At 31.2% G+C, this 11,095-nt stretch overlaps 1 long non-coding RNA gene across 1 annotated transcript; it reads left to right on the forward strand.

Annotated features, from left to right (window-relative positions):
* The first annotated feature begins 1,250 nt into the window (after positions 1 to 1,250).
* LOC147078826 (uncharacterized) lies at positions 1,251 to 10,533 on the forward strand. Its single transcript, XR_015070986.1, has 3 exons — positions 1,251 to 1,951; positions 8,427 to 8,678; positions 8,981 to 10,533. It is a non-coding gene; the product is annotated as an uncharacterized LOC147078826 (long non-coding RNA).
* The last annotated feature ends 562 nt before the right edge of the window (positions 10,534 to 11,095 follow it).

Raw genomic sequence — 11,095 nt, forward strand, 5'->3', positions numbered from 1 at the left:
ATTATATTATTAATTTAATTTAATAAAATGCGAATTTTTTTATAGTACTTTCTCCACTTTTAACCCTTTCACCGCGGAGCATTTAATCACTATTTAATTACCACATTTAAATAACATGCTAATAATATCGAATGGCCAACTAATGAGGGCACAACAGCTGTGCCGTCAGCGGTGAAAAGGTTTTAATAAACAAATCTGGACTGCTTTCTGCCGGAAATTAAATTAATAATACATATGGAGGTTAATTGTTAATGAACATTAATGAGGCATTAATTATTGTAAGTTACACGTTTATCAAAACCATATATTTAATGGTAAATATTTTAGTGGTAAGGAATTTGTCCGAATGCTGGAAAAGTAAGTCGGTACATAAACTACAAGCTAAACGCACTATGTACTTTAGGTCTCTGGGAGAGACGAGGGTGGGTCATTATTATAAAAAGAGAAAGCACGTTGGTGCTTTAGGTTTTAGGTACCTTTCATAATATATATTGAAACACGCTAATAGGCAATATTTTTAGTTAGGTAGGTACTTTGAAACTGGATAAAACTCCCATGTTCATAGGTGGAAAACTGTTTTTTGCTTGTTGTGTTCATCTGGTGACAACACACAATTGTATAAATTACAATAATTAATGTACATAGAATCAATCTTTGTCAGTTGTATACATGCCTTAGGTAGGAATATATAGTGCCTGAAGATTCCCAAAGCCGAAATAAAGGTGGATAAAACTGATTGCTATGGAATGGTACAAAACACTTATCAATTTCAATTTAAATACAATTTCTAAACAGATTAACATATATATCATGAGACGTATTTAAAAATACATAACTTTTTTTTCCATTAATTTTTCTAAGAAATGTCTTTAGTTGATTTACGCAATATCATCTCTTTAAAACGTCAACATAATATGAAATTATCAATTTAAAATCAAATATTATACTGAAATTAGATCAGTGTGAATTTTTGCCTTGTAGCACATTGAAAAATATTTAACAATTTCACATTGGTTCTTGACGTTCGAAAAATACACATAAACTCAAAGTTTTTTGATACATAAATAAACATTGGAAAAACCTTCTAGTTCTAAACTTTACATGAGATCTAGGTATAGTCTTTCAGTTTGCAGCTTTGAATTATAATCATATATTAAATAATTTTGAAATATAGAATAGTTATAGATTTTATACATGCAATGTTATGTTTGCTTTAAAAAACATTACAGTTTGTGACTAATATTTTTTACAGCCTGTTTATTATTCAGTTAAGTATTCTTTACAAATTTATTAACTCTGTTTGAAGATTTCAATGTTGGTTACGCCCGTTTCATACGCAGCGAATATAATCGCGATATAAAGTCCTGAGTTTTATTAATATTTGTTGCGTGTGATATGGTGGTAAGGTTGTTAAGCGAGAACGCACATACAAACTTAACGCAACTCGTAACTTTAGATCCAGCGCTGGCGAAGAGAGGAGGTGGGCTAATAGTCCATACTGAACTATGTCAGTCATACTTATTTGTTTTCATTGAACTAAGACTACAATTTGCAGATAGTGCTGGTTAGTTTTTAAGAATTAATTAAACCCTGCATAAACCAAGCCATGATAGATAATACTCAAAAAATAGTTGTCCATCTATAAAACATCTAAAATTATGCAATTAAATCATACATAGTTTTAGATATTTTATAGATATAAGAATATTCTCTTATGGTTTGGTTTAGATGGGGGTTACTGAATTTAAAAAACTAACCAACACCATCTGTAAAATGTATTTTTAATTCAAAGAAAACAAATAAGTATGAGTAAACTATTATGGTTTAGTTTATGCAGGGTTTAATCGATTTTTAAAAACTAACACTATCTGCATATGTCTTAGTTCAATGAAGACAAATATGTATGACTGACAAAGTTTAGTGTGCATTATTTATGTTGGATCTTGACAGCGTACTTCCACCCTTCGCCAATGATATCCAGTCTTATCGGAAGCAAATGCTTTATACTGCTAATATGTTTGACTGTGATGCGGCGTGTTTGTTGCAGCTGTTTAAATTACCACTATTACAAGGGTATTTCTTTGTCATTTGTACCCATGTCATGAGTTTTCAAATATGTGTTGCGTTGATTCTCCATGTGCGAACCGCTTAAGATATATTATTTCTTTCATTAAATTCATAAAACAACAATTTGAAATTATGCAGAAAATGGTATCTACCTATCTAGAATTTTTTTTTCTATGTTAGTTAATGTTATACCAAAATGGATATTGTAAAAAATGTAGTAAGTACCTAATTGTTTATATTTTTTTATCAACCCAATCATGTTTAATATTACATCATAGAAATTCACTAAATCAATTTCAAAAATACTCACCTATTATAATTTTATTATACTTAAAACAATTTATCATGTGGTGTAGTGAATCTAAAAAAAATACATTACTTCAAATTAACTTGATAGGGCCAATCAAAAGTGTTGCCATTTTTAAAATTCTTTTTTCTGTATATTATTAATATTTTTAAATCGACATACAATGGTAAAAGTATGAAATTAATAGTTAGTCTGAACTCTAAATAATCTAACGGTTGCTTTATCAGTGGTTTAATTGAATATATGCACGCACAGCGGATATAGTATCCCTAACATTTTGACTATAATATTTGAATTGCAACACTGTGTCAAACAACTTTATTTGGCAATTATTTCGTCACCGTTCAGACAAAAGTCACTAACCCTCAAACATAATTTATTTGACTAGTATTTCGTCACCATTCAGGCAAAAGTTACCAACCCTCAAAAAGTCAGTTTTGAGTTGAGTATGTCACCCGAAGTGTAAAATTATGTTCTTTAAGATGCACAAGTCGCCACTGTACATTAGTTGGTAAAATGTTGCTTAAATTTGAATTATTTATTTTTCACTGAATGACTTTTCGATAAAATCTTAACAAGCATAAGACACTATAAAAAATAAATCCTTCGTTATAAATATAGAAGCAAAAGTTACTAAACCATTTATGGTGACTTATTGATTTGTCATTTGAAAACTTCTAATGCTTGTCTGAAACAAGCAACATTAACTAAACAGGAATAGTTACTTTAGCAGTTTAGCTTGTCATAATAAAATCGCTTTGGTCCAGATTATTAATAAGCAAAGGTCACCAAACCACATTTTAGCCACCTTGCTTCCTTTAAAACTCTCTAGATGTATTAATTAGGATCAAAAAGTAAAAGTAGCAGAATTGATTAAGACTTGAGAAAATGATGTAATGTACATACCTACATAAAACGTTAAAAACATAAAAACTGATTTTTCCTTCATTTCCAAACTTTCAAATTGTAATATCTTGAAATTATGTTTTTTGGGTTGGTGACTTTTGCCTGAACGGTGACGATTTGATAGTTTGAATAATTGTAAGCTATATTTCTTCACGTTTGCGTAACTAATCGGTACTCAATACTATATTTACTTGATTTCTGTGTATTTTGACAGCTGTCACTTGGGTCGATGTTCAGCTACATAATGCATAAGCCCATTTATTTCCGTAACCGTGCATTTGGCCCGTTGTTTAAAAGAAATAAAGTTTTATAAATCAATGATTTATTTGATTTCTTAATTACCCGTAATTAAATTATTTAATTATGATTACATCGTCCCCGTCGAACACGTGGTTTGAAAGTACAAAATCATTATTCGATAGAATACTTTCTATTTCTATAAACTTTAGTTTTTTTTACTCCCATTTTATCTTATTAAAAGAGATTTGATATTATAATATATCTACATTATGATATTTCCTTATTAGATATTGTGAATATTGCAAAATAATTTATTGCACTACAATGTAAAAATGTGTTAATACATACTATGTATAAGATTTAATTCCATAATATTATTTTGATTGAGTATTGTTTTTAAATCATTCTCGTAGAGTACCATATTCATTAGAGCAGAGTATGTTGTTGCCAGAGCTGTCCAACACCTAAATTATTTAGATAGAATATTATATTCTAGATTCGGTTTCAACTTTGTAAGAGGTTTGGTTCTGTGATTTGGTTCTGTAAATATAAAAGTAGCTCTTCAAAAATTAACCTTCTTTTAACCTGCTTTTTCAAAATTTCATATTTCTAAATATAATTATGCTCGACTTTCTGAATGAATTTAGTGAACTTTGTGTGATTTAAGAATACGTGAAACCGTTGGAATTGCTCCTTTGCACTCATTGAGAGATGCCTCTGATATTGGTGATAGTGCCCGTGACGGATGTAAATTTCTTGGTGACGATTCTCACAGAAGTCATCAAGGATTCCACAGAGTTGGGTGACTTAAAAAACGTCAGCTGTCAAAAGAATTAATATTAAATATCCTGGGCGTTTTCAGGCTGCAGATCTGGAGAAGCATGAGCTTGAGAGCACCCTCGTCAAATTGAAGGCGTGTGGTGTAGCAAACATCTTGACTAGGAGAAGTGTCACTTGGCACAGTCCGTCCCACCTTGATTGATTTACGGGGAACTCACCTCAATGAAGAGATAGCCAATGCTTTGTAAAGTTCACAATATGTAAATAAATAAATTTGAATGCAAGCCTTGCCCACAGCAAAACGGCACACAATGTTGTTTGGCTGCATCTGGTCAAATCCAAGATATTTTTGATAAAACCAAAGACTGTCACTGCAAACAAGCCGAGACTGAAGGCCGGGCAAGATAAGTCAGGGTTTGGGTCTACTCGTTCGCGGTATGCCGAAATCGTGATGAGTAAAGATAAGCGAAAAATTTAAAAACTATATTAGATTGTTTATTTGTAATTTTTGATATCTGGTTCAAGGTTCGTCTATACAAATAATTCAATAAATAATATAAAGACTTGTGTTTAGATTGGATTTATCTTGGCGTCAAAATTACTTTATAAAGCATCGAGATAGGGTGTACATTGAAAAATGAGGCTTTATTGAGAGTTATCTTAAGCAATATTCAATCAGTGAATAATATTGTGACGCAACTAAAATAATATAAGTAATCATGATGTGTTAGCATTTACATATAAGACAATATTATGATATAAATTATCCATGTAATGAATATAATATTATTATAAATTCAGATCCAAAGATTCTGTACTGGTTATAAATATTTTTCTTAAGTTAACGTGTATAAATGGGGCCTTTCATCATTGACGGCATAGCAGAAAACACTTATTTGTCACTGAACGTTTGTTCAAGGACTGTGTAATACTGAAATTCTCTTCTACTTCCGGCGTACTGTGATTTATTCATTGCTTTTAATGTTGTTTGTGAATTAATCTACTCATGATGGAAACTGACATATTGCTAAAAGAGAACTAACTTACTTTTATCCTTTACAGTGTAGAAATTTGATACATATGTTACGCCGAATGTGCGAAATTGAATATTACATGAAATGGGCAAAATTTTGCCTAAATCATGAAAAATGCAAGCCCGTTGCCTTATTCATGAATTAGACAAAATATCTGGAGAGTGCGTGAAATCGGCAGTAATTTTTCTGCCTACTTCATGTCTTGGACAAATTAGATAGTAGCGCTACGGTGGTATTTTTTGCAACTAAACTAAATGTATCAAATGCTCATGGATTGGTCAAAATGTACATTTATATTATCTTGGTCAAAATAGATGATCGCGCTCCGTGGTGTTTTTTACAACTGAACAAATGTGTCAAATGTCATTGATTTGAATGACGTTCATATCCATTTACTATGCGCAAAAAAATTCTAGAACTATAATATGATAACAGAAGAATTTTATTGAAAAGTATTTTCGCGATTTGATTCGTGCTTGGGTATCAATTGTGCAATGGTCGATTGAATGTTTGTGATAGTTTGTTGACATTTGATAGCTAACCTCAAAATGGACATTCAGTTGAATAATTTAATTCAGAATTACAAAACCTAACCTAATAATAATAATATTATATTATGTCCAATTATAACTAATAAAACCATCCGTATTAAATTTACTTTTTCTTCTGTCATGTTGACAGTTCAAGAATTCCATACCGTGGCGAATTCATGTACTCAGCAGAAAAATTACCTAATTCATGAATAAGGCAACAGGCTTGACTATTACATGAATTAGCCAAAATTTTGCCCATTTCATGTAATAGTCAATTTCGCACATTCGGTGTAACACATACACAAAAAGAAAGAGAGAAATTGTGAGGGAAAGAGATGGATTTTGATGGAAAGAGATATATTGTGAGGGTGAGAGAGAGAGATTGTGAGGGAAAGAGAGAGTTTGTGTGGGTCAGCAAAAGTGTATGGCATTTCAATATTATGCAATATACTATAATGAAATACATATTTGCATGAAACAACGTTACCAAACTTTCTGACTCTGAATTTAATTGCATAAATGATATTGATTATAGGTATCTACATTCAAAGTAATCTCATTAGAATTCACTATAATAAGATTATTATTTTAATAATTATTTGACATTAAACACTTAGTCATTTGGCATTTTGGGAATTAAAACTTTTTTTACACTGGCAGTTAATGGGTTTTTCTCTCGAGATGGATCATTAGTAATTAGGTGGATATCACGTTATTGAAGATAAACGTTTCCTTGATCAAAATAATATGTCATAGCGTAGTAATAATTAATGTAAAAATAATAGTTTAATATAAAATTTATATGGATTGTGTACCCAAGATATTATTACAATGTGCTACTGTAAAACTCACACCAAATCTATTTTTAAATGTGTAACCTTTACGCGAACTATTGTATAAAACGCTTGTATGTTTGGAATTGAATATTTGTTTAAAACACCCTGTAGTAGTTTCTTGGTTTAGTCTTCTAGCATTACTAGCAGGAGAAAATAGCTGACTTTGTAGGAAAGATATTAATGTCATTATGACGCCCCATTTTTTCTCACCTGTAAGTAAATCAACGTTTAATGATCGCATAACATATTTTTATACTATAAGATATGGTATCATAATGACACAAGTATCTTTCTTATTATGTACATTTAGCAATTGAAGGCACCCCCGAACAACGATTAACGGCACATATCAATAATAATTAGATCCCTGTGAACGTTTTAATGTATCGAAAAGGTTTATCCTTCACTACTAGATGGTACTGTAAGGTTTTGAAAATTGCTTCATCTAAGAACAATGAAAAACAGAACAAAGATGGCGGATGTTAGTTGTGTGAAATTGTCATCTAGTGACGTAAATCAATTAAACAAAGGCAAAAAAGGAAGATTCTATGAAGTATAGAAGTCTATATTTTCTATATTAATAATATAATATCAATAAATAGAAAATATTATTTTCCTGTAAAAATATTTGGTTAAATGTTTCTCTTCATTCATCAAATTTATTGAAATGTGCCCCCTTATCATTGTTCGGGGTTGTCTTCAATTGTTCAAGTAACAATCCAATACACTCCAAATTTTTAATTTTCGACGTTTATAAGATACTCACGACCTTAGAGGGCACCAAAGGCCATCCAGGTCCCAGGTCGATCTCCATCCTGAGCCTTCAGTATGCTTTTGTACTGTAATGTACATCTTTTGGGAGAGTGATCTATGTTCGAATACCTGTCTCAGTTCCCTCGTGGATTCTGGACAGCTCTAAATCTCTCACATCTATAATTATTGTGACTTGTCTTTGCATCCTTTTTGGTATATGTGGCTTAATTTTTTTCTATATGTATGTATGCATGTTTTCTACATAATTAAACATTTATACCTTTATATTATCATATATATATAATATACATCGATAATGAATGAAAGCAATAATATATATGCATCGTATTGGCGTTGAACTGAAATACATAATCAAGCGTTAGGCTTCTTAGAATGTCTATTTAAAAAATTTAAAAATCTATTTAAACCTCTAATTTGACGTTTCTCACAAGGTTACTGAATTTAGTAACTATATGTCAGTGGCGAAGGGTGGAGGTAGGCTGTTCAGATTCAACATAAATAGTGCACACAATGTGTTTTCATTGAACTAAGAATACAATTTGCAGATGATGTTGGTTAATTTTTTAAATTCAAATCTTACATTCAGATCTGACAAAAATAATGCGCGCTTTTTGCGTCATATTTATTTGTTTTCGTCGAATTAACAATACATAATATTATTACAGATGGTGTTGGTTAGTATTATAAAATTCATTAAGCCCTGTCCAACCCAAACCATAATCAATAAAAAATATTCTTCTATCTATAAAATATCTAAAATTTTAGATATTTTATAGATAAACGAATATTTTTGACTATTATCTAGGTACTATGGCTTGGATTAGGCAGGTTTTAATTGAATTTTAAAAACTATCAAACACTATCAACACTAGTCTTAGTTCAACGAAAACAAATAAGTTTGACTGACAATGTTTAGAGTGCACTGTTAATTTATGTCGAATCTTAACAGCCTACCTCCACCCTTCGCCACTGCGATATGAATATTTAGTTATATACGTCTATAGTTTTATATCTCATTATTTCTGTAGCAAAATGTTGCCATATTATTATTATGCGGCAATAACTTTATTGCGATTTTCATAGATGGTACTGTGTACCATTTGGTTTATTGATTTTAAGTACCTATGTAATTCTGGACACATTAATGACATTCAATTACTATAGATTTTAGCCAATTTTTCTTGTGCGAATAACATGACATGTGGGTCTATTCTATACTTATCGAACACTAAAGTGATAAATAGTATCAAACTTAGGGTAGGTTTGTATCAAAATATTAGCACTTATTGTAACAATTACACGAAGCTGGTTTTTATTGTTGCAATAAGTGCCATATTTTAACAGCAGCAAGATAGGTGCTGTTAAAATATAGCACTTATTGCAACAATAAAAACCAGCTTCGTGTAATTGTTACAATACGTGCTAATACTTTGATACAAACCTACCCTAAGTTTGATAATATCTATCACTTTATCACTTTAGCGGTCGATACGTATAGAATAGACCCAATGATATCTTCTATATGTGAATTATTAAAATATAGATATTTGAACTATCGGTTTGCCATTATTATACTAACAATTTGAATATATTTGTGCCTTGTTCTAAAAATTAAAATCATTCATTACACATATTTCAATTTGTTGGCTCATTAGAATAATTATACTTCTATTCACAATGCCGGTTCCAGATAATGTGTTGGTTCATTATATCGTGGTTAGGGATTGCAATACCGGTATTTCAAAACCGGTATCCCAGTATTTTTCGATACCAAAATACCGGTTTTAAAAATCAGATAATACTGATATATTCGGTATTTAAAGTGGAAACAAAACATATTAATTAATGTAAAAGGTTTAACATGAATGTATTTTTTTCGGGTTTCGCGATGTCTGGTTTACTTCCGTTGTCCTTCAACGCACTTGGAGACAAGCAATGACACATGTTATTACAAATTAATATTTAAAAAAAAATTATACGTATAATAATACAATATTCATAGGATTCAATAGGGGTTCTGGCGGCTCTCGTGGTGCAGTGGGTAAGGCGCTCGCCTTCCACCCGAGAGTTCCTGGGTTCGATTCCCGGTCATGACAAAAACATTTATGTGTTTTTCTCAAAGCCTGGGTGTTTGTGATTGTTTAAAATTACTAACAACCACCTTGTACGAAAAAGCAAGGACATGGTTATTAATAATTTAAAAAAAAAAAAAAAATATTCAATAGGAAATACCGGTATTAGTATTTTCATTCGATATTGCAATCCCTAATCGTGCTACACAAATTAAATGTGAGTATCTTCTGCATATTATTATATGCTGTTAAGGGATAAATGAACATACATATCTGGTCTGGTCGCCGTATGAATCAATACCTTTTGACAAGAGTATAGACAACTGAATGTTTTAACCGATTTTAGAATTTAATTATTATAGAAATTTAACCCTTGTTTGTGAGAGTTCCCGAGTTAATAGTGGTTCCACTTTTATTAATTAATATTTGGACCGGTTTCGTCTGCCTGTCCGGTCCAGATATTAATTCATAAAAGTTGAATAAGTATGATAAAAATTCGCGTTTTATTAAATTGAATTAATAATTCAATGCATTTCCACCATGAATTGACAGTACACAATAAAATAAATCAAAACATGTATGATTTTTACGCTATATTTTTGTCAAAAGGTAGATGTTGGATCCTACGGCCACGAGATCACACTGGTCCCACTGTTAAAATCACCAACGAACCAGCATCCAATGTGGAGCCGGTATAACATTTATCTCTAGCTTATATGAAGCTATCTAGATGTCATTAAGTTTTGTTGGTGTATTATTTTTGATGGTCTACCATTGATATTTGATTCCCTTTACTAATATAGCTTATCACAATAATTATGCATGTACTGTTAAGCTAATTGAGATTATCGTAAGGACACATTATTAAGATCACAATATTTAGGGACCATCCATAATATTTCCTGTAAAAAATAACTGTATTTTGTACCAAATAAACAAAAGATTGCCATGTAAATGGATAATAAAACTCATTGTATGCCTCTTAATAATGTTGTAATTATTTATTTTATTTTTAGCTAATATTTTTGTCACCTGGCAATTCGGTCGGCGAAGATTTAAAACTAAATAACTATTTAACTTTTGAATTTGGCTTGTAAAGAAATAGTTTGGCTTTACGTGGTGTGGATGTTGGCCACCTTCGATGGCTATTAGTCATTTGCTTAATCTAGTAGGTCTGTGTTTCTGGATTTAAAAACATATTGTAAAAACAACATGTGAAATGCTAACGTACATGATTCCACCATCAGTGGATTTGATTTGGAGTGATGACGCAGAAAACATGTAAATATTAAACATACATAATTTTGAAAAATGCTTCAGAGAAAATATCATCATCATCAGGGGCGCGACAACCTGGTGTAGGTCCTGGCCTCCTTCAACAGCTCCCTCCACCCAGTGTGGCCGCTTTCCAATTTGGTACCCCCAAAATACGGCAGTCACTGTCAGCTCCATCTAACCAGTGAATCTTTGGCCTCAGAGAAAATATATTATAACCAATAGAAAGAATCTTTTTGAAAATAGTAAGACACCCGGCAGGAATCGAACC

Source organism: Rhyacophila brunnea, unplaced genomic scaffold, assembly GCF_057557595.1.
Source record: "Rhyacophila brunnea isolate RB1 unplaced genomic scaffold, BYU_Rbru_1.0 scaffold_10, whole genome shotgun sequence".
Lineage (NCBI taxonomy): Eukaryota > Metazoa > Arthropoda > Insecta > Trichoptera > Rhyacophilidae > Rhyacophila > Rhyacophila brunnea.